Source organism: Theropithecus gelada, chromosome 1 (assembly GCF_003255815.1).
Source record: "Theropithecus gelada isolate Dixy chromosome 1, Tgel_1.0, whole genome shotgun sequence".
Lineage (NCBI taxonomy): Eukaryota > Metazoa > Chordata > Mammalia > Primates > Cercopithecidae > Theropithecus > Theropithecus gelada.
In genome coordinates, this window is record NC_037668.1 from 136,776,771 (window position 1) to 136,795,306 (window position 18,536).

Here is an 18,536-nt window from a genome sequence, read left to right on the forward strand (position 1 = left end):
GAAGGATAGAAAGAAAGAAATGGAGAGAGAGAGAAAGAAAGAAAAGAAAGTAAGAAGGAAAGAAAGAAGAAAGAAAGAGAGGGAACGAAAGAAAGAAGGAAAGAAAGAGAAAGAAATAAAGAGACAGAAAGAAAGAAGAAAAGGAGGAAGGAAAGGAGAAAGAAAGAGAGAAAGAAAAAAGAAAGAAAGAGAGGGAGAATGAAAGAAAAGAAAGAAAGAAGGAATTAAAGAAGAAAGAAAAACGAGAGAAAGAAAAGAAAGAAAGAAGAAAAGAAAAAGAAAGAGAGAAAGAAAGAACAAAAAAGAAAAGAAAGAAAGAAGGAAAGAAAGAGAGACAAAGAAAAAGAAAGAAGGAAAGAAAGAGAGAGAGAAAGAATGAAAAGAAAGGGGGTAACAAAGAGGAAAGAAAGTAAGAAAGAAAGAAGGAAAGAAAGAAAGAGAGAAAGAAATAAAAGAAAGAAAAAAGAAACAAAGAAAGAAAGAAAGAAGAGAGTGAGAAGGGAGGAAAGGAAGGTAGAAAAGAAAGAATGACCAGAAAGCAAAAAAAGCTACAGCACCTGGTATTCCCAGGTGGTCTCCCATCCAAGTACTAACCAGGCCCAACCTTGCATAATTTCTGAGATCAGACCAGATCGGGTGCATTCAGGGTGGTATGGCCGTAAACGGCAGCAGAGGCACCTGGCTGCCCCAAGAGTCCAGCTCAGCCATGCCCACCGGCTTCCAATCGGTACCACCAGCCCAGGGCCACCAGGTTTGGATATGGACCCACTAGCCGCTTTCCCGCAGCCTTCCCCCAGCTCCCAAGCTCCCAAGCTCCCGAGTTTCCACCACGTCGGGCCTGCATGGAACAGGGAGTGCATCAGGGCCCAGGGCTCACGATCCTGGGAACCCGTCTGGTCCTCTGCCCTGTCTAGGAGGTATTCTTTAGATCCATGGCCGCTCAGTAGCTCATGCAAGGCCCCCTCTTGCCCCATCCACGCACAGCCGTCAGGGCTGGTCAAGGGCGAACATCCACCCCAGCCAAGCTTGCAGTTTTTCTCAGAATGTCCCTACCACGGTGGCTTGTCGAGACCCAGTCCCGGTCTGTGGGCAAGAGGGCGTAGGGGTTTGGGAGATGGGGGATGGCCCTGGTTTTCCTCAGGCTGGAACTGGAACCGGCAGCCTGATGTCCAGCGAGAGGGCCTGAGAGAAACCCAGACACACCACACCACCAATAGGAACAAATCCACAGGCCCACACACAGACACACCCCAGGTGCTCGGGCACGGGAACCTACACACACATGCATCCACACAGACACACACACACACACACACACATGCACACACACACAAACAGCTTGAAGGAGACCAAGGAAGAGATGGATGAAGAGATTGAAACTGAGGAAGGGAGAGAGACAGCGATCGAGAGAGATAGGAGGGGGGCAGGGAAAGAGACAGACAGAGAGGCAGTGAAAGAGAGAGGGACAGAGAGAGAGAGAGAGACAGAGACACAGAGGGAAGGCAACAGAAGTAGCATGACGTACAGGGGCAAACTCAGAAGAGAGAGGGGGAGGGAGGTAGAGAGCAAGAGCGAATAGAGCCCTGTAGAGCCCTTTTGATCAACCCGGGATAGGGTGGAGGGGGCTTGGGCTGGGCCAGAACAGCTTGGCCAGACCGTCCATGTGAGGGGAGAAACCAAGCGCTGAGACGGATTTTGTCTTGGATTGATTGCTTGCTTTGGAGGTGGGTTTCATAGGCTCATTCTTTGTAGGCATATTCCTCTGCTATTGGTGCGGTGCTGTGGCCTCCGCACCGCAACAATAGCACTTGATTTGCAGAATGTGCCAGCAGGAAAGGAGGGACTGGGCGTGCCCACAGGGCCCGAGGACTGAGTCTCTGGCGTCTCCTCGGGACTGGAGTTTACAAGAAGTTGGTGGCAATGGGAATCCAGGTGCAAAGGGACTGTTTTCCTGGTGGCTAGCGATGCAATGTCCTTCCCCCGGATAAAGCAGCCCCTGCGTTCTGGAGCAGAAGTCTTGGCTGGCGTGTGTGACACCCGCTGCCCCTGCCCGTCCCTTCCCCCAATTTGGAAGGTTGCCATGGCGCCCAATGTGTGGATGGAATTGCATGGGTATTCTGGCAGTGTAACCCACGTCTGCGCCTTTTGGGTCCGGCCCTCTGACCTCCCGGGCTGGAGCCGGGCTCCTGGCAGGGCAGTGGTGAGGCAGAAACAGTAGGATGCTGCTGCCCGGTGATGTTTTGGTGGCGGACCCCCAGGACGAGGTCCCCGGCTGCAGCAGGGGAGTAGGCAGGCGAAAAGGGGGAGTAGGCAGGCGAAAAGGGGGAGCAGGGTCAGGGGAGGTTGGGAAGCATGGGGACAGTAGGGGCAATTGAGGGAGGCGGCAAGCCACAAAAGCCTACAGCAGGCCGGGCGTGGTGGATCATGTCTGTAAACCCAGCACTGTTGGGGCCCGGAGGGGTGGATCACGATGGCAGGAGATCCAGATCAGCCTGGCTAATATGGTGAAATCCCATCTCTACTAAAACTACAGAACATGAGCCCGGCATGCAGGCGGGCTCCTGTAGTCCCAGCTGCTCAGGAGACTGAGGCAAGAAAATGGCGTGAACCCGGGAGGTGGAGCTTGCAGTGAGATGAGATCACGCCATGGCACTCCAGCCTGGGTGACAGAGCGAGACTCCGTTTGGAAGAAAACAAAAGAAAGAAAGAAGAAAAGGAAGGAAGGAAGGAAGGAAGGAAGGAAGGAAGGAAGGAAGGAAGGAAGGAAGGAAGGAAGGAAGGAAGGAAAGAATAAAGAAAGAAAGAGAAAGAAAGAAAAAGAAAGAAGGAAAGAAAGAAAGAAAGAATAAAAGAAAGAAAGAAAGCAAAAAATAAGAGAGAGAGAGATAAGGGAAGAAAGGAAGATAGAAAAGAAAGAGAGAAAGGAAAGAAAGCCAAAAAGCCAATAGCATCCAGTATTCTCACACGGTCTCCCAACCGAGTACTAACCAGGCCTGACCCTGCTTAACTTCTGAGATTGGAGGAGATCAGACTGCTGTCTTCCAGCCGGCACCACCAGCCCGGGGCCGCCGGGCTCGTATCGGGACCCCTGGGGCCACTCGCTCTCAGCCTTACCCGACTCCTGATCGGCCGAGCATCCTCTGCGTCCGGCCTGCTCGGAGCATTGAGTGCTCTGAGGCATCAGGGCCCAGGGCCCACTATCCTGGGACACCATCCAGTCCTCCGCCCTGTCGTGGAGATATTCTTTTGGATCACTGGCTGCTCAGGAGCTCCTGTGAGGACCCCTCTTGCCCCACCCACCCAGAGCCGCCTGAGCTGGCCAAGGGTGAACATCCGGACCAGCCACTCTTGGCCCTTTTCTCGCAACGCCCCAACCATGGTGGCTTGTCCCGAACAAGACCTGGCCAGTGGGCAAGAGCGTGTGGGGGGTTGGGGGTTGGGAGATGGCCCTGCTTTGCCCAGAGCTGGCACTAGAGCCGGCAGTGTGATCCCCAGCGAGTGGGGATCAGAGAAACCCAGACACACCCCACCACCACCACGAGCAAATCCACAGCCCCACACACAGACACTCCTGGGTAATCGCGCACGGGAACCCACACACATGTGCATGCACACACACAGACACACACACATACACACACACAAACACACACACACCTATGCATACACACACAACCAGCTTGGTGGAGAGTAAGGAAGAGATGGATGGAGAGATTGAAACCTAGGGAGGCAGAGAGACAGCGATCGAGAGAGACAGGGGTGGGGGAGAGGGAAACAGAAAGACAGAGATGCAGAGAAAGAGAGAGGGACAGGCAAAGAGAGAGAGACAGAGAGACAGAGGGAAGGTGACAGAAGTAGCACGAGGGGCAGGGGCAAACCCAGAAGAGAGGGGGAGGGAGCTAGAGAGCGAGAGTGATAGTGCCTTGGAGTGGGAGCGCCCAGCTCCGGTAAGCGGGGCCTTTTTGAGCAGGCCTGGTCAGGGTGGAGGGAGCTGGGCTGGGCTAGTACAGGGTGGCAAGGCCTTCCATGCGAAAGGAGCAACGGAGCACTCAGACGCGATTTGTCTTGGATTAATTGCTTGCTTTGGAGGTGGGTTTCATAGGCTCCTTCCTTTGTTGGCATCTCCCTGTTCTCTTGGTGCGATGCGGTGGTCCCCTTGATTTGTAGATTGCGCCTGCCCATTTGGCAGAATTAATGGCAATGGGCATGCCCACGGAGCCCATGGCCTGAGTCTCTGGTGTGTCCTCAGGACTGGAGTTCACACAAAGTTTGTGGTAATGGGAATCTGGGTAGACGGGGACTGCCTTCCTGGTGCCTGGCATAGCAATGTCCTTCCCCTGGATAAAGCAGCCCCTGCGTCCTTAAGTGGAGGCCTTGGCTGCGTGTGTAGTACCTGCTGCCCCTGCCCGCCCCTTCCCCCATTTGGAAGCTTGCAGCAGCGCCCGATGAGTGGATTGAATCCCCTGGGCGATCCCGGAGTGGGAAGACATTGTGAACAGCAGGGAATCCATGCCTGCGCCTTTGGGGTCCGGCCCCCTGCCCTCCCAGGCTGAAGCCTGGCTCCTAGCAAGGTGGTGGTGAGGAGGAAACAGTGGGATGCTGCTTTCTGGTGGTGCTTTGGTGGTGGACCCACAGGAGGAGGTCCCCAGCTGAGGCGGGGGTGTAGGCGAGTGAAAAGGGGGAGCAGAGTCAGGGGAGGTTGGGAAGCATGGCGACAGTAGGGGGAAGGGAGGGAGAGGGCAAGCCACAAAAGCCTACAGCAGGCAGGGCACAGTGGATCACGCCTGTATTCCCAGCACTTTGAGAGGCCGAGGCATTGGGATCACGAAGTCAGGAGATCCAGACCAGTCTGGCTTACACAGTGAAAACCCGTCTCTAGTACAACAAAACATGAGCCAGGGGTCGTGGCAGGTGCCTGGAGTCCCAGCCGCTCAGGAGGCTGAGGAAGGGGAATGGCGTGAACCTGGGAGGCAGTGCTTAAAGTGTGCCGAGATCACGCCACTGCACTCCAGCCTGGGTGACAGAGAAAGACTCCGTCTGGAAGAAAAAGACAGACAGAGAGAGAGAGAGAGAGAGAGAGAGAGAAAGAAAGAAAGAAAGAAAGAAAGAAAGAAAGAAAGAAAGAAAGAAAGAAAGAAAGAAAGAAAGAAAGAAGAGAGAGAAAGAAAGGAAGAAAGGAAGAAAGGAAGGTAGAAAAGAAAGAAAGCAGAAAAGCCTACAGCACCTGGTATTTCCAGAGGGTCTCCCATTCAAGTACTAACCAGGCCTGACCCCGCTTAGCTTCTGAGATCAGGTGCGTTCAGGGTGGTATGGTGGTAGATGCCTGCAGAGGCGACTGGCTGCCCCAAGAGCTCGGCCCAGCCATGCCCGCTGGACTCCAGCCAGCACCGTCAGCCCAGGGCCGCCGGGCTGGGATCGGGACCCCCGAGCTCCTTGCCTGCAGCCTTCCCCCGAGTTTCCGAGTTTCCGAGTTTCCCCCGAGCTCCCGAGTTTCCACCATGTCGCATCCGCTCGGATCAGGGAGTGCTCTGAGGCGTCAAGACCCAGGGCCCACGATCCTGGGACCCCGTCTGGTCCTCTACCCTGTCGGGGAGGTATTCTATTGGTACCTGGCTGCTCAGGAGCTCCTGTGAGGCCCCCTATTGCCTCACCCATACAGAGTCATCAGGACTGGCCCAGACGCACGTGGCCTTTTTATCACAATGTCTCCACCACAGTTGCTTGTCCTGACCAAGGCCCGGATGGTGAGCAAGAGGGTGTGGGGTGTTGGGGATGGGGAATAGCCCTGCTTTGCACCAGGCTGGCACCTGAGCTGGCAGCCTGATCCCCGGTGAGCAGGACTGAGAGAAACCCAGACACATCCCACCACCACCAGGAGCAAATCCACAGCCACACACACAAACACACCTGGGTGCTCGTGCACGGGAACCCACACACAAGCGTGCGTGCACACACAGACACACACAGACACACACACACAGATGCACACATACACAAATGGCTTGAAGGAGAGCAAGGAAGAGATGGATGGAGAGATTGAAACCGAGCGAGGGAGAGACAGTGATCGAGAGAGAGAGGGGAGGGTGAGAGGGAAAGAGGCTGACAGAGAAGCAGAGAAACAGAGAGGAACAGAGAAAGAGAGAGAGACAGAGACAGAGGGAAGGCGACAGAAATATTGAGAGGTGCAGGGGCAAACCCAGAAGAGAGAGGGGGAGGGAGCTAGAGACTGAGAGCTATAGAGCCTTGGAGAGACACTGCCCTGCTCCGGTAAGCAGGGCCCTTTTGAGCAGGCCGGGATAGGGTGAAGGGGGCTTGAGCTGGGCCAAAACAGGGTGGCCAAGCCACCCATGGGTGACGAGCAACGCAGCGCTGAGATGGGATTTGTCTTGGATTAATTACTTGCTTTGAATTTCGGTATCGTAGGCCCCTTCCTTTGCTGGCACCTCCCTGTGCTTTTGGTGCGGTGCGGTTGTCCCCTTCATTTGTAGATTGCGCCCACCCACTTGGCGGGATTCATGGCAATGGGCGTGCCCACGGAGCCCAAGACCTGGGTATCTGGTGTGTCCTCGTGACTGGAGTTTACACGAAGATGGTGGCAATGGGAATCTGGATGCACAGGGACTGCTTTACTATTGCCTGGCAAAGCAATGTCCTTCTTCCAGATAAAGCAGCCCCTGCATTCTGGAGCCGAGGTCCTGGCTGGCATGTGTGGTGCCCGCTGCCCCTACCCGCCCCTTCCCCCAGTTTGGAAGGTTTCAGGGGCACCCAATGAGTGGATTGAACTGCCTGGGAGTTCCGGAAGAGGGAAGGCACCGAGAACGGCATGGAACCTGGGCCTGCTGTTTTGGGGTCCGGCCCCCTGCCCTCCTGGAATGGAGCCAGGCTACTGGCGGGGTGGTAGCCAGGCAGAAGTGGTGGGATGTTGCTGCCCTGTGGTGTTTTGATGGCGGATCCCCAGGATGAGGTCCACGGCTGTGGCTGTGGCTTAGGCAGGCGATAAAGTGGGAGCAGAGTCAGGGGAGGTTGGGAAGCATGGTGACAGTAGGGGGAAGTGTGGGGGAGGGGAATCCACAAAAGCTTACAGAAAGCAGGTCATGGTTGATAACGCCTGTAATCCCAGCACTTTCGGAGGCCGAGGCGGTTGGATCACGAGGTCAAGAGATCCGGACAAGCCCTGCTAACACAGTGAAACCCCGTCTCTAATAAAACTACAAAACATGGGCCGGACAGGGTGGCGGATGCCTGTAGTCCCAGCTGCTTGGGAGGCTGAGGCAGGTGAATAGCGTGAACTGGGGAAGCGGAGCTTGCAGTGAGCCGAGATTGGGCCACGGCACTCCAGCGTGGGTGTCAGAGCGAAACTCCGTCTGGAAGATAAAGACAGACAGACAGACAGACAGACAGACAGAAAGAAAGAAAGAAAGAAAGAAAGAAAGAAAGAAAGAAAGAAAGAAAGGGAGAGAAAGAAAGAGAGAAAGAGAGAAAAAAAGAGAGAGAAAAAGAGAAAGAAAGAAAGAAAGAAAGAAGGAAAGAAAGAAAGAAAGAAAGAAGAGAGAGAGAGAAGGGAAGAAAGGAAGGTAGAAAAGAAAGAAAGACAAGAAGGAAAGCCAAAAACCTACAGCACCTGGTATTCTCAGGCAGTCTCCCATCCAAGTACTAAACAAGCCCGACACTGCTTAGCTTCACTAGAACAGACGAGATCTGTCCCGTTCGGGGTGGTATGGCCGTAGACACCAGCAGAGGTGCCTCCGGGCTCGTATCGGGACCCCCGAGCAGCTCGCCCATGGCCTTTCCCAGTCTCCCGAGCTGCCGAGGCTCTACCACGTCGGACCCGCTATGAACAGGGAGTGCTCCGAGGCGTCAGGGCTCAGGGCCCATGATCCTGGAACCCCACCCAGTCCTCCGCCATGTCTCGGAGGTATTTTTTGTATCCCTGGTGGCTCAGGAGCTCCTGCGAGGCCCCTTCTTGCCCCACCCAGCCAGAGCCGTCTGAGCTGGCCAAGGGCAAACAGCCGGACCAGCCGATCCTAGCCCTTTACTCACAACACCGCCTCCACGGTGGCTTGTCCCGACCAAGACCAAGCTGGAGGGCGAGAGGACGTTGGGGTTTGGGGGTTGGGAGATGGCCCTGCTTTACCCGGAGCTGGCAGTTGTGACAGCAGCATGATCCCCAGAGAGAAGGGCTCAGAGAAACCCAGACACACCCCACCACCACCAGGAGCAAATCTACAGCCCCGCACACAGACACACCCTGGAGCTCACACACAGGAACCCACACACGTGCTTGCACACACACACAGAAACATACACACACTCACACATATACACACACTTGCACACCCACACAAACGGCTTGAAGGAGAGCAAGGAACAAATGGATGGAGAGATTGAAACTGAGAGAGGGAGAGAGACAGTGATCGAGAGAGACAGGGGAGGAGGAGACGGAAAGAGACAGACAGAGAGGCAGAAAAACAGAGAGAGACAGAAAGACAAATGGAAGGCGACAGAAGTAGCGCGTGTTGCAGGGGCAAACCCAGAAGAGAGAGGCAGAGGGAGCTAGAGAGCGAGAGTAATAGAGCTTTGGAGAGAGTGCGCCCTGCTCCTTTATGCAGTTCCCTTTTGGGCAGGCTGGATAGGGTGGAGGGGGCTTGGGCTTGGCCAGAACAGGGTGGCCAGGCCGTCCAAGTGAGAGGAGCAATGGAGCGCTGAGACAGGTTTTGTCTTGGATTAATTGCTTGCTTTGGAAGTGGGTTTCGTAGGCTCCTTCCTTTTTTGGAACCTCCATGTGCGGTGCCGTGGTCCCCTTGATTTGCAGAGTGCACCCACCCATTTGGTGGGAGCCGTGGAACCAGGTGTGCCTACGGGGCCCAAGGCCTGAGTCTCTGGCGAGTCCTAGGGACTTAATTTACACGAGGTTGCTGGCAATGGGAATTTGGATGTACAGGGACTGTTTTCCTGGTCGATGGCGTAGCAACGTCCTTCCCCCGGATAAAGCAGGCCCTGCATTCTGGAGCAGAGGTCTTGGCTGGCGTGTGTGGCACCTGCTGCCCCTGTCCATTCCTTCCCCCTGTTTGGAAGGTTCCAGCGGCGCTTGGTGAGTGGATTGAATCACCTGGGCGTTCCGGAAGGAGATAGGCACCGCGAACGGCAGGAAACCTGTGCCTGCGCCTTTGGGGTCCAGCTCCCTGCCCTCCTGGGCTGGAGACAGGCTCCTGGTGGGGCAGCGGCTAGGCGGAAGCAGTGGGATGCTGCTTCCCAGTGGTTCTTTGGTAGCGGAGCCCATGTAGGAGGTCCCCACCGGTGGCAGGGGTGTTGGTGGATGAAAGCGTGGGAGCAGAGTCAAGGGAGCTTGGGAAGCATGGTGACAGAAGGGGAAAGGGAGGGAGGGGTGAATCCACAAAAGCCTACAAGAGACCAGGCATGGTGGAACACGACTGTAATCCCAGCACTTTCGGAGGCTGAGGTGGGTGGATCACGAGGTCAGTATATCCAGAACAGTATGGCTAACACGGTGCTAAACGGTTTCTACAAAAACTACAAAATATGAGCTGGGCATGGTGGTGGGCACCTGTAGTTCCAGGTGCTCAAGACGCTGGGGCAGCAGAATGCTGTGTACCCAGGAGGCGGAGCTTGAAGTGAGCCGAGATTGTGCCACTGCACTCCAGCCTAGGTGACAGAGGGAGACTCCCTCTGGAAGGAAAAGACAGAAAGAAGGAAAGAAAGAGAGAGAGAAAGAATGAAAGAAAGAAAGAAAGAAAGAAAGAAAGAAAGAAAGAAAGAAAGAAGAAAGAAGAAAGAAAGAAAAAGAAAGAAAGAAAGAGAAAAGAAATAGAGAAATAATGAAAGAAAAGGAGGAAAGAAAGAGAGAAAGAAAAGAAAGAAAGAGGGAAAGAAAGAAAGAAGGAAAGAGAGAAAGATAGAAAGAAAGAAAAGAGAGAGAGAGAAGGGAAGAAAGGAAGGTAGAAAAGAAAGAAAGACAGTAAAAAATGCTACAGCAACCGGTATTCCCAGGTGGTCTCCCATCCAAGTACTAACCAGGCCCGACCCTGATTAGCTTCCAAGATCAGGGTGGTATGGCAGTAGGCACCGGCAGAGGCACCATGCTTCCCCAAGAGCCGGGCCCTGCCATGCCCACAGGCTTCCAGCCAGCACAGCCAGCCTGGTGCCACTGGCCTCAGATGGGGACACCCAAGCCACTCACCCGAAGCCTTCCCCCATCTCTGGGGCTCCCGAGCTTCCATCACGTCAGGCCCACTCGGAACAAGGAGTGCTCCGAGGTGACAGGGTCCAGGGCCCACAATCCTGGGACCCTATCCATTCCTCCCCACTATGGCAGAGCTATTCTTTCGGATTCCTGGCCGCTCAGTAGCTCTGGAGAGGCCCCCTCTTGCCCCACCCGAGCAGAGCTGTCCGGGCTGGCCAAAGTCGAACAACCAGCCCAGCCGCACGTGGTCTTTTTCTCACAACATCCCCACCATGGTCACTTGTCCCGATCAAGACCCAGCATGTGGGCCAGAGGGTGTGGCAGGTTGGGAGATGTCCCTGCTTTGCCCCGGGCTGGCACAGCACCTGCAGCCTGATCCACCTCGATAGGGGCTGAGGCACACACACAGACAAACACACACACGCACACACACACACACATGCACACACACACAAACGGCCTGAAGTAGAGCAAAGAACAGATGAATAGAGAGATTGAAACTAAGGGAGGGAGACAGATAACCTTTGAGAGAGACAGGGTAGTGGGAGAGGGAAAGACACAGACAGAGAGGCAGAGAAAGAGAGAGGGACAGAGAAAGAGAGAGAGTCAGAGAGACAGTGGGAAGGCGAGAGAAGTAGCGCGAGGTGCAAGGCAAACCAAGAAGTGAGGGGGGAGGGAGCTAGAGAGTGAGAGCGATAGAGCCTTGGAGAGGGAGCACCCTGCTCTGGTAGGCGGGGCACTTTTGAACAGGCCGGGATATGGTGGAAGGGGCTTGGGCTGGGCCAGTACAGGGTGGCCAGGCCGTCCATGTGAGAGGAGCAACGGAGCACTGAGATGGGTTTTCTCTTGGATTAATTGCTTGTTTGGAGGTGGGTTTTGTAGGCTCCATCCTTTATTCCACCTCGCTATGCTCTTGGTGCATTGTGGTGGGCCCCTTGATTTGCAGAGTGCACCCACCCATTTGGTGGGAGCTGTGGAACCAGGCGTACCCATGGTTCAGGAGGCCTGGGTCTCTGGTGTGTCCTCAGGACTGGAGATTACACGAAGTTGGTGACAATGGGAATCCGGGTTCACAAGGACTGTTTTCCTGGTGGCTGACGATGTAATGTCCTTCCACCGTATAAAGGAGCCCCTGCCTACTGGAGCAGAGGTGGTGGCAGTTGTATGTGCCCCTGAGTGCACCTTCCCCCGGTTTGGAAGGTTCTGGCAGCACCCGATGAGTGGATTGAATCGCCTGGGCATTCTGGAAGAGGGAACGCAACAACAAAGGCAGGGAATCTGCGCCTGCACCTTTGGGGTCTGGTCCCCTGCCCTACCGGGCTGGAATCGGGATCCTGGCGAGGTGGTGGTGAGGCAGAAGTGGTGGGTTGCAGCTGCCCGGTGGTGCTTTGGTGGCGGACCCCAGGAGGAGGTTCCTGGATGCAGTGGGGGTGTAGGTGGGCAACAAAGTGGGAGCAGGGTTAGGGGAGGGCGGGAAGCATGGTGACAGAAGGAAAAGGAAGGGAGGGAGAGGGGAAACCGCAAAAGCCTACACCAGGCCGGGAGTGGTGGATCATGCTTGTAATCCATCACTTTGTGTGGCTGAGGCGGGTGGATTACGTAGTCAGGAGATCCAGACCAGCCTGGCTAACATGGTGAAACCTTATCTCGACTAAAACTACAAAACATGAGCCGGGCGTGGTGGCCACACCTGTAGTCCCAGCTGCTCGGGAGGCTTAGGCAGGAGAATGGCGTGAACCCCAGAGGAGGAGCTTGCAGTGAGCCGAGATCACACTACTGCACTCCAGCCTGGTTGACAGAGTGAGACTCCATCTGGAACAAAAAATGAGAATAAGAAAGAAAAAGAGAAAGAAAAAAAGAAAGAAAAAGATACAGAGACAGACAGAAAGAAGGAAAGAAAGAAAGAAAGAAAGAAAGAAAGAAAGAAAGAAAGAAAGAAAGAAAGAAAGAAAGAGAAAGAGAAAGAAAGAGATAAAGAAAGGAAAGAAAGAGAGAGAAAGAAAGAAAGAAAAAAAGAAAGAAGAGAGAAGGGAAGAAAGGAAGGTAGAAAAGAAAGAAAGAGAAGAAAGAAAGCAAAAAAGCCTATAACACCTGGAATTCCCAGGCACTCTCCCATGCAAGCACTAACAAGGAAGGACCCTGCTTACCTGCTTAGCTTCCAAGAACAGATGAGATTAAGCTCGTTCAGGGAGGTATGGCTGTAGACGCCAGCAGAGGCACCTGGCTGTCCCAAGAGCTCGGCCCAGCCATGCACACTGGCTTCCATCCAGCACCGCCAGCCCGAGCCCAATGGGCTCGTATCTTGACCCCCATGGGGCTCGTCCAAGGCCTTCAACCAGCTCCCAAGCTCCCGAACTTCCACCATGTGGGGACCGCTCCTAACAGGAAGCAGTCTGAGGTGTCAAGGCCCAGGGCCCACAATCCTGGGACACCGTATGGTACTCCGCCCTGTCACGGAGGTATTCTTTTGGATCCCTGGTGGCTCAGGAGCTTCTGCGAGGCCCACTCTTGCTCCACCCAGCAAGAGCCCTCACAGCTGGCCAAGGGCGAACAGACAGCCCACCGGTGTGTGGCCTTTTTCTCACAATGCCAACACCCAGGCCTGAGCCTTTGGGATCCGGCCCCTGGCCTCCCAGGCTGGAGTTGGGCTCCTCGTGGGGTGGCGGCTAGGCAGAAGTGGTGGAATGCTGCTGCCCGGTGGTGCTTTGGTGGCTCACCCTCGGAAGCAGTTCCCCGGGTGCGTCGGGGGTGTAGGGGCATGATAAAGGGAGAGGAAAGTCAGGGGAGGTTGGGAAGCTAGGTAATAGTTGGGGGAAGGGAGCGAGGGGGGAAGCCACAAAAGCCTACTGCAGGCTGGGCGCGGTGGCAGTGGATCACAGATGTAATCCCAGCATTTTAGGAGGCCAAAGCATGTGGATCGCAAGGTCAGGAGATCCAGACCAGCCTGGATTACACGGTGAAAACCCGTCTCTACTATAACTACAAAACATAAACTGGGCGTGGTGGGAGGCGCGTGCAGTCCACATTGCTAGTGAGGCTGAGGCATGAGGATGGCGTGAACCCAGGAGGTGGAGCTTGCAGTGAGCTGAGGTTCCGCCACTGCACTGCAGCCTGGGTGCCAGAGCGAGACACCATTTGGAAGAAGAAGAAAGAAAGAAAGAGAGACAGAGAGATAGAAAAAAAGAAAAGAAAGAAAGAAGGAAAAAAGAAGAAAAAAAGAAGGAAAGAAAGAAAGAAAGAAAAAAAGAAGAGAGAGGGAGAGAATGGAGGAAAGGAAGGTGGAAATTAAAGAAAAGAAAGAAAGTAGAAAGGCCTACAGCACCTGGAATTCCCAGATGGTCTCCCATCCAAGAACTAACAAGGCCAGATCCTGCTTAGCTTCCGAGATCAGAAAAGATCAGGAACATTCAGGGTGGTATGGCCATACACGCTGGTAGGGGCACCTGGCTGCCCCAAGAGATCTGCACGACCATGCCCGCCAGCTTCCAGCTGACACCGCCAGCCCAGGGCCACCAGACTCGAATCAGGACCTCTGAGCCCCTCGCCCGTGGCCTTCCCCCAGCTCCCGAGATTCCAAGGTTCCACCATGTCAGGCCCGCTCAGAACAGGGAGTGCTCCGAGGCATCAGCGCCCACGGCCCAGAACCCTGGGACCCCGTCCTGTCCTCAGCCCTGCACAGAGATATTCTTTTGGATCCCAGGCCACTCAGAAGCTCCTGCGAGGCCCCCTCTTGCTCCACCCACCCAGAGCTGTCAGGGCTGGCCAAGGGTGAACAGCCATTCCAGACACGTGGTTTTTTCTCACAATGCCCCCACCACGGAAGCTTGTCCTGACCAAGACCTGGCCAGTGGGCAAGAGGGCATGGGGGTTGAGGGTTGGGTAATGGCCGTTTTCCCCGAGCTGGCACTAGGGTCGGCAGCCTCATCTCTGTCAAGAGTTGCTGAGAGAAACTCAGTCACACCTCACCACCACCATGAGAAAATCCACAGCCCCACACACAGACACACCTGGGCACTCGAGCGCGGGAACCCACACATGCACACAACACGCACAGACACACACAAACACACACACAGGCAAACGGCTTGAAGGAGAGCAAGGAAGACATGGATTGAGAGATTGAAACTGAGGGATGGAGAGAGACAGCGGTCAGAGAGACAGGGGAGGGGAAGAGGGAAACAAACAGACAGAGAGAAACTGAAAGAGAGAGGGACAGAGAGAGAGAGAGAGACAGAGAGACAGAGAAAAGGTGACAGAAGGAGCTCGAGGTGCAGGGGCAAACCCAGAGGAGAGAGGGCAAGGTAGCTGCAGAGCAAGAGCGATAGAGAATTGGAGAGGGAGCGCCCTGCTCCGGTAGGCAGGGCCCTTTTGAGCAGGCTGGGATAAGGTGGAGGGGGCATGGACTGGGCCAGAACAGGGTGACCAAGCCGTCCATCTCAGAGGAGCAATGGAGCGCTGAGATGGGTTTATTCTTGGGTTAATTGCTTGTTTGGAGTTGGGTTTCGTAGGCTCCTTCCTATGTTGGCACCTCCCTGTGCACCTCATGCGGTGCATTGGGCCCCTAGATTTGCAGAGTGCATCCGTCCATTTGGCAGGAGCCATGGAACCGGGTGTGCCCACGGTGCCTGAGGCCTGGATCTCTGGAATGTCCTCGGGACTGCAGTTTACACGAAGTTGGTGGCATTGGAATCTGGGTGCACAGGGACTGTTTTCCTGGTGGCTAGCAAAGCACTGTCCTTCCCCGGGAAAAAACGGCCCCTGCGTTCAGGAGCAGAGGTCTTTGCTGGCATATGTGGAACCCGCTGCCCCTGCCTGCCCCTTCCCCTGGTTTGAAGGTTACGGCAGCACCTGATGAGTGCATTGGATCTCCTGGGCGTTCCAGGAGCGGGAAGGCTGCATGAACACCAGGGAACCTGCACATGCGCCTTTATGGACTGGCCCCCTGACCTCCCAGGATGGACCCAGGCTCCTGGCATGGTGGCAGTGATTCAGAAGAGGTAGAAGGCTGCTGCCCAGTTGTGCTTTGGTGGCGGACACCAAGAGGATGTCCTCGGCTGTGGTGGTGTTGTAGGCAGGCAATAAAGTGGGCGCAGGGTCCAGGGAAGTTGGGAAGCATGACGACAGTAGGGGGAAGGGAGGGATGGTTGAAATCACAAAAGACTAAAGCAGACCAGGATCGGTAGATCACGGCTGTAACCACAGCACATTGGGATTCTGAGGAGGGTGGATCACGAGGTCAGGTGATCCAGACCAGCCTTGCTAACACGGTGAAACCCCGCCTCCACTAAAACTACAAAACATGAGCCTGGCTTGGGGGCCAGTGCCTGTAGTCCCCGCTGCTAGGGAGGCTGAGGCAGGAGAATGGCGTGAACCTGGGAGACAGAACTTGAAGTGAGCCGAGATCAAGCCACTGCACTCTACCCTGGGTGATAGAGTGAGACTCCGTCTGGAAGAAAAAGGAAGGAAGGAAGGAAGGAAGGAAGGAAGGAAGGAAGGAAGGAAGGAAGGAAGGAAGGAAGGAAGGGAGGGAAAGGAAGAAAAGAAAGAAAGAAGGATGGAAAGAAGAAAGGAAGAGAGAAAGAAAGAAAAGAAGGAAAGAAAGAAGGAAGGAAAGAAAGAAGGAAAGAAGGAAGGGAAGAAAGAAGACAGGAAGAAAGAAAGAAAGAAAGAAAGAAAGAAAGAAAGAAAGAAAGAAAGAAAGAAAGAAAGAAAGAAAGAAAGAAAGAAAGAAAGGAAGGAAGGAAGGGAAAGAAAGAAAGAGGAGAAAGAAAGAAAGAAAAGGAAGAAAGAAGGAATGAAAGAAGAAAGAAATATAGAAAGAAAAGAAAGAGAGAGAAAGAAAGAAAAGAAAGAAATAATTAAAGAAAGAAAGAGAAAGAAAAGAAAGAAAGAAGACAAGAAAGAAAGAAAGAGAGAGGAGGAAAGAAAGATGGAAACAAAGAAAAGAAAGAAAGAAGGAAAGAAAGAAGAAAGAGAGAAAGAAAAAAAAGAAAGACAGAAGGAAGGAAAGAAAGAGAAGAGAGAAAGCAAGAATGAAAAGAAAGAGGGAAACCAAGAAGAAAGTAAGAAAGAAAGAAGGAAAGAAAGAAAGAGAGGAAAGAAAGAAAGAAAGAAAGAAAGAAAGAAAGAAAGAAAGAAAGAAAGAAAGAAAGAAAGAAAGAAAGAAAGAAGAGAGAGAAGGAAAGAAAGGAAGGTAGAGAAGAAAGAAAGACAAGAAAGAAAGCAAAAAAGACTACAGCACCTGGTAATCCCAGGCAGTCTCCCATCCAAGTACTAACCAGGTCCTACCCTGCTTAGCTTCCGAGATCAGATGAGATCAGGCATGTTCAGGGTGGTATGGCCATAGACACTGGCAGAGGCCCCTGGCTGCCACGAGATCCTGGCCTAGTCATGCCTGTCACTTTCCAGCTGGCACCGCCAGCCCTGGGCCTCCGGGCTCCTATCAGGACCCCCGAGCCGCTCACCCGTGGCCTTCCCCTGGCTCCCGAGCTGCCGAGCTTCCTCCAAAATGGGCCGCCTTGGAACAGGGAGTGATCCTAGGCATCAGGGCCCAGGGTCCATGATCCCAGGACCCGTCTGGTACTCCGCCCTGTCACGGAGCTATTTTTTTTTATCCCAGGCCGCTCAGGAGCTCCTGTGAGGCCCCCTCTTGCTCCACCCACCCAGAGCTGTCAGGGCTGGGCAAGGGTGAACAGCCGGCTCTACTGGGCGGCTTTTTCCTCACTACATCCCCACCATGGTCACTTGTCAGGACCACGACCCAGGAGGTGGGCAAGATGGTGTAGGGGTTTGGGGGTTGGGAGATTGCCCTGCTTGTCCCCGGGCTGGCAGTAGAGCCTGCAGCCTGATTACCAGCGAGAGATGCTGAGAGAAATCCAGTTACACCCCATCACCACCAGGAGAAATTCCACAGCCGCACACAGACACACCTGGGCGTTCACTCACTGGAACCCACATACGCACGCAAACACGTACAGACACACACACACACAAACACATGCATACACACGCAAATGGTTTGAAGGAGAGCGAGGAAGAGATGGATGGAGTGATTGAAACCGAAGGATAGAGAGAGACAGCGGTAGAGAGAGACAGGGGAAGGGGAGAGGGAAAGAGACAGACAGAGAGACTGAGAAAGAGAGAGAGACAGAGAAATGGAGAGAGACAGAAAGACAGAGGGGAGGCGACAGAAGGAGCGTGAGGTGCAGGGGAAAACCAGAAGAAAGAGGGTGAGGGACCAACAGAGCAAGAGCGAGAGACTTGGAGAGGGAGCAACCTGCTCCGGTAGGCATGGCCCTTTTGGAGGGGGCTTGGGCTGGGCCAGAACAGGGTAGCCAGGCCGTCTATTCAAGAGGAGTAATAGAGCACTGAGACCGGTTTTATCTTAGATTAATTGCTTGCTTTGGAGGTGGGTTTTGTAGGGTCCTTCCTTTGCTGGCACCTCCCTGTGCCCCTGGTGAGGTGCAGTGGGCCCCTTGATTTGGAGAGTGACCCTACCCATTTGGCAGGAGCAGTGGCATTGGGCGTGCCCACGGTACCCAAGGCCTGGTTCTCTGGCATATCCTCGGGACTGGAGTTTACAGGAAGATGGTGGCAATGGGAATCCGGGTGCACAGTGACTGTGTTCCTGGTGGCTGGCGAAACAATGTCCTTTCCCTGGATAAAACAGCACCTACGTTCTGGAGTGGAGGTCTTGGCTGGCGTGTGTGGCACCCGCTACCCCTGCCCGACCCTTCTCCCAATTTGAAATGTTGTGGCAGCACCCAATGAGTGCTTTGAAACGCCTGGGCATTCCAGGAGCGGTAAGGCAGCACGAACGGCAGGGAACCTGCACTGGTGCCTTTATGGTCTGGCCCCCTGCCCTGCCAGGATGGACCTGGGCTCCTGGCATGGTGGCAGCAAGGTGGAAGTAGTGGGAGGCTTCCGCCCTGTGTTGCTTTTGTGGCAGCTCCCCAAGAGGACGTCCCCGGCTGTGGTATGGGTGTAGGAGGGTGATAAAGTGGGAACAGAATCCAGGGTGGTTGGAAAGCATGGTGACAGTAGATGGATGGGAGGGAGGGGTGAAGCCACAAAAGAGGCCATGCATGGTGGATCACACCTGTAACCACAGCACATTGAGATTCAGAGGACGGTGGATTACGAGGTCAGGAGAGCCAGACCAGCTTTGCTAACATGGTGAATCCATGTCTCTACTAAAACTACAAAACATGAGCCCAGCTTGAAAGAAAGAAAGAGAGACAGAGAAAGAAAGAAAGAAAGAAAGAAAGAAAGAAAGAAAGAAAGAAAGAAAGAAAGAAAGAAAGAAAGAAAGAAAGAAAGAAAGAAAGAAAGAAAG

The 18,536-nt window shown here is 54.1% G+C and overlaps 1 non-coding gene and 3 pseudogenes across 1 annotated transcript; all 4 read right to left on the bottom strand.

Moving 5' to 3' along the window:
- Positions 1-545: 545 nt before the first annotated feature.
- On the bottom strand, positions 546-664 carry LOC112614705 (annotated as a pseudogene).
- A 4,548-nt stretch (positions 665-5,212) lies between these two features.
- On the bottom strand, positions 5,213-5,321 carry LOC112616671 (annotated as a pseudogene).
- Positions 5,322-13,511: 8,190 nt separating this feature from the next.
- On the bottom strand, positions 13,512-13,630 carry LOC112616279 (annotated as a pseudogene).
- Positions 13,631-16,430: 2,800 nt separating this feature from the next.
- On the bottom strand, positions 16,431-16,549 carry LOC112616133. Its single transcript, XR_003117576.1, has one exon. It is a non-coding gene; the product is annotated as a 5S ribosomal RNA (ribosomal RNA).
- Between the last annotated feature and the right edge of the window lie 1,987 nt (positions 16,550-18,536).